Source organism: Bison bison, unplaced genomic scaffold (assembly GCF_000754665.1).
Source record: "Bison bison bison isolate TAMUID 2011002044 unplaced genomic scaffold, Bison_UMD1.0 scf7180017864241, whole genome shotgun sequence".
NCBI lineage: Eukaryota > Metazoa > Chordata > Mammalia > Artiodactyla > Bovidae > Bison > Bison bison.
In genome coordinates this window covers 655,214-660,490 of record NW_011494813.1, presented here as the reverse complement: position 1 = coordinate 660,490, position 5,277 = coordinate 655,214, and the positions used below count along the sequence as shown (strand labels likewise).

The 5,277-nt window shown below is 42.7% G+C and overlaps 1 protein-coding gene across 2 annotated transcripts in view; it reads right to left on the bottom strand.

Moving 5' to 3' along the window:
• The window catches only part of TCEB1 (transcription elongation factor B (SIII), polypeptide 1 (15kDa, elongin C)), a 23,841-nt gene extending 18,564 nt beyond the window's left edge, over positions 1-5,277 (bottom strand). The window contains exon 1 of one of the 2 annotated variants that reach the window (XM_010846943.1): positions 5,202-5,277. The gene's annotated coding sequence lies outside the window, so the exon portion shown is untranslated. Of the gene's footprint in view, positions 1-5,028; positions 5,172-5,201 lie in introns of those variants that run through there. The other variant, XM_010846942.1, reaches the window with a different exon arrangement.

Sequence of the window (5,277 nt, the reverse complement as noted above, 5' to 3'; positions counted from 1 at the left end):
TGATTCATGTCGATATTTGGCAGAAACCAACAAAATACTGAAAGCAATTATCCTTCAAAAAAAAAAAAAAAAAAAAAAGAGGTAACAAACTTCCAGTCATGAAACTTCCGGTCATGAAACGTGGATAAAACGTAAAGCATCGGGAATACAGTCAAATATTTTAACATCTTTGTATAGTAACAGATGGCACTAGACTTATCATCGTGGTGATCATTTTGTAATGTATAGAAATACTGACTCATCCCTGGTGGCTCAGACAGTAAAGAATCTGCCTGCAACGTGGGAGACCTGGGTTTGATCCCTGGGTAGGGAAAATCCCTTGGAGGAGGGCATGGCAACCCACTCCAGTTATTCTTGCCTGGAGGAGCCCCATGAACAGTATTCTTGCCTGGAGAAGCCTGGTGGGCTACGGTCCATGGGGTCACAAACAGCTGGACACAACTAAGCGACTAAGCACAGCACATGCTGTACATCTGAAACTAATGTATTATTGTAGGTCAATGACACTTCAATTTTTTTTTTTTTTTAAAGAGCATTGAAATACATGTCTGAAAGTACTAGTTATTTCTAGTCATTTAGAAAACTATAATTTAAAACTGATTTTTTAAAAAGAAACAAGTATGTGGAACTAAGCTGCTTTTGAAGGAAACAATGGTCAGTCAGCCTGATAATTTGTTCTTAACAATAATGTATAAGAATATGACTGATTTGAAAAATGAAGTAAATTACATTAACCAAAAATTATCTAATGTTATTAGAGAGGCTTTGGCCATTAATACAAATCGACAGAAGTTACACAATTCTAGTTTGTAAAAAGACACTAGAATATTTTGCCTAGAATATGCTTATAGTGTTGCTGAATTTATGTCTCAGGATGATATCAAATTCTCATTCCGGGACTTCCCTGGTGGTCCAGTGGTTAAGACTCTGAGCTTCCAATGCAGAAGACATGGGTTCAATCCCTGATAAAGGAACTAAGATCCCACAGGCCACCCAACACAGCTGAAACATTAAAAACAGAAAAAACATTTTTTTTCTATCTTGAGACTCAGATAGGTTTAAGTAATAAGACTTCTGTTTCTTCATCTCCCAAATGAGGAAACTGGACTAAACTGTGTCTAAAGTCCGTTCCAGCTCTACTATTTTATGACTGAACCCAAATTCACCCTCCCTCTACAAGTGCCCATAATTCCCAATTTCTCATCTTTATTAAACAGAGTGGCTCCCACACAGCACAGAACTCAAGAGCTTCAGAGTGCTGTGTGTTCCACTGAGGCTGTCCTGTCTGCCACACCCTGTAACCAATCTAATCTCCCTCTCAGGCAATGATGTCCAAACTCCTTTGTTTTAGTCTAAAACGCAACAGCAAAAGGGCTTCCCTGGTGGCTTAGTGGTAGAGAATCAGCCTGCCAATACTGGAGACACGGGTTCGATCCTTGGGTTGGGAAGATCTCCTGGAGAAGGAAATGGCAAGCCACTCCAGTCTTCTTGCCTGGGAAATCCCATGGACAGAGGAGCCTGCCAGGCTCCAGTCCACAGGGTCCCAAAAAGCGGGACACAGCTTAATGACTAAACAACAATTATACATTCTATGCACTATAAAAACCTTTCAACGATGGACTAAAAATAAAAAACAAATACAAAGGAAAGCCAGAGCTTGCTTCACTCCATTGTTAACATGAGGACTGGCACCATACACACCTCACAGTCTTTATACTTCTTAACTCCCTGACCCTCCTCTGATGTAGTTAACCCACCCAAAATCCCAATCCTGGCCAAACCCAATTCTCCACCTAGCTCAGGCCTCAAATAAAAAAGCTCAACTGGCTAAAGAAAAGTCACAACCATTTTGACTGGTCTCTATTTTAAACCTATGGCCTCTATTTTAAACCTATTTTAAACAGGGACTTGGTATCACAGTAATCCCCTTAACTAACTATTAACTGGCTTTCCTACTCAGAAAATTTACAGCTCTTAAACCTCCCACATTCCTCTCCTCCCTACCCTAACCACTTCACTTATTTCACCAAGAAAACAGAACAAATCACTTCAAATGCCTTGTCTTTTCCACCTTCGTCCTACCTGCATACCTATATACCATATACTCTGTCCATTTTCCTGTTTCAAAAGCTGCATAAAAATAATCCTTCCTACCACAGTGATCCAAGAACTTTGCTCCACCCCTATTCCCATCAACACATCAAATGCTGTAACATCATCAAGACCACCCACTTCTCCATAACCCACAATAATCAGTCTTTTTAGACTACTAGTCCAATCAAAGTGCTCTTGTCAGATTTCAACTACTCAGTCACTAGGTCAATTTTTAATCTTCATATTACTCTTTTATAGTTGACTCCAACCTCTTTTCTTCCATTAGTATTACAGATGCCACACCCTCCTGGCCTTTGGGTTCCCATCTCTGCTCCTCTAACCAGAGTGCTCCCTTCCCAGCCATCTGCTTCTTCTCCATCAATACTCTTGATGTCCTCTGGTCTGTAGTTTTAAGTACCACCAATAAAACACGACTCCAGGATTATCTCCCGAGCCTGACTTCTGCTCTGAGCAACAGTAGGGGTATTCTATTGCCTACTACTGCACATATTCTGAGCTGTATAAAATTATCAAATTTAGTACACTCTATACAGAACTCCTGTTTTATCCCTTAGAAACCAGTGCACCCTCCCCAGTCTTCCTCATTCCAGGAGATGGTGCTACTGTTCTCCCAGATGTTTGGGCAAAACAAGGTGATTCTTCCAGATTTTTTGTCCTGGGGTTAGTAAGACCCATTTGGCTCCATCTTCAAATTATACTCCGAATCAGACCGCTTCTCACTTCCAACTCTACATCTCTAGTTCAAGCTACTACAGCTCAACTACAGCTCAACTGAACTACTACAAGCTGCCTTAGGAGCTGGTTTCTCCACTTTCCTCCAACTCAGTTTGCCACTCAGCAGTTAGTCATCAAAAGCATTCCCCTATACAAAATCCCCTAATGGCTTCTCATTACAAACAGAACAAAGACAATAAAGTTCCATTTCATTTACTGCTTGCTAACCATTCTGTTCTCACCTCCCATCACTCTTCCTTACGCTCCAGCCACAATGACCTTCTAAGTATTGTAATGGGTCAAGTTCATTTCTCTTAAGGTCTATGCATTTGCAGTTACTGCTCTCTCAAAAACTCTTCCTTCAGCTCTTCATTATTTTGGTCTCCAGGCAAAACCTTAAGTCTTCAGAGAAGTAGGTCTTCCTTGAGCACTTCTCTTTCAAAATGACACACTCTCACCCTAGTCACCCTAACTTAATCTAACTCTAAATCTAGTTATATTCTCTTTACATTTATCGCCATCTGAAACTATGTTTGCTTACTTAATGTACAGTCTCTTTCCTCAAGCTCCAAGAGGGCAGGCTTCATGTATAGTGCCTAACATATAGAAGATGAAGATGCTCAATAAATATTTGAGTGAATGGCACTGTAGTTTTCTTAATCACCAAAGCTTGAAATCACTGATGAGATTTTTCTGATCTTATTTAATAATGGAACAGTAAACATTTAGGACGGATTAGCTAAAATGCATTAACACATACCAGTGTAAATACAAAGACTTTTCAGATATTTTCTAATACTGAAAAATCTACAAAAAGAAAAAAAAGATGAACAGTTACACCTTGTTTTCAATGTGTGGTTGAGTGCCTCTATTTTTTTCATGTTTTGAGTGTACTTCTGATTTGTAGAAGTGTCGAAACAGGTTGTGTGCTGGAGTTCCTTCAAGACAAAAACAAACCCAGCTTGGTCTAGGCCATTACCTGTTTCCCATCTGTAGTTATTCGATGAAGTCATGTACATGACCGTTCTGTAGCAATAAATGCGCCATTTTTATTTAAAAAAAAAAAAAAAACCCCAAAAAAGCAATTTATAGGATACAAATACTTTAGAACTTGATATATAGAACTGACTCTAACTTCTGACTACAAACTATTGCCTAATCATATTACAGAATTACTATAATGAAATGAAACTAGCATCTTCCATTTGAAATAAATTTATATATATATAACTTGGAATGGTAGTTACTGGTTATTAGGTCGATCTCATACTTAAGGAAAAAAGGACAGTCATTTAAAAATTAAGAGGCCAAAATCATCACTGGCAATAAACACTTAATATCCACGATGACAGGGGCCATAGTTGTCTCTTTGCCATTGTATCTCCGAGATGAATGAATCCACGTGTGAACAGTGGTGTTTTAACATCATGAATTATACCACAATTACAATGTAAACGAGATCGGAGATGTCTCATTTTAGTCCACTAAACAAAACAGGAAAACTACCTGGCGATGAAAAAGCAAATTTGGTAGTTTGAAAATAAGGTTTTAAAACTCTAAAGGATTTCGGTTGTTTCCTATACTGAAGGCGACGCAGAGTAGAAATGCTCGCACTAGTAACTCGAACTCCATAAACTAAAGAGGTCCACAGGAGAAACTTAATGGCCACCGTACTTGACACTGGAGGCCTCCATCAGATAAGACTGGGCGGCAGATGCTCGACAGACCCAAACCACGAAGTCTGGCAGAGATCACCCAACAAGTTGCCCCGAAAGTAAAGTTCTCGGGGTCCCGCTACAGGAAAGAGCGAGGGCCCTCTTCTATGACTGGGGACCGGCTCCAAGGAAAGGACGAACCTGAGTGCACCCGGGGAAAGCAAAAAAGGAAAAGCCACAGGGCTGCCATGTTCCTAACTCCACCCTCCTCACGCTCAACCCAGAAGAGGCCCAGTCTCGCCAGCCGCCGCCCCTCCTTCCTCCCTTTTCCAAGCCCACCGAGCGGCGCCAGGGAACGTCCCGCCGCCCTCCTCTCCCCTCCCCCAAACCAGGAGCCGAAGCGGCAGGGCAAGGTTAAGCTTCCGTTCCTTCCCCGCCCAAATGGGAAGGGGTGGGAAGTGGGATGGCGAGAGCACTCAGTACGAGCCTCCCCCGTCCGCCACGCGGGCCCAGAGCTCCGTTCCCACCCCAGCCCGAGACTCACTCGTCAGCTCCGCAGCTACCGCAGCCACCGCACCGGGTCCCCACTCACCGCCACAGCCCCTACACCAGGGCCACCCCCCCCCCCCCAGCTGCCTGCCGCCGTGGGTTCCGGGGCAGCAAGAGGAATCACTTCCGCTGGGTCACAGATGCCTTCTATGCGCGGGAGATTAGTACCTGGTGAGGCGGAGACGCGCCGAGGCCGTTGCTTGCCGGCGTCTACAGGAAGTGCGCAGCACCCCCCTCCCTTCTT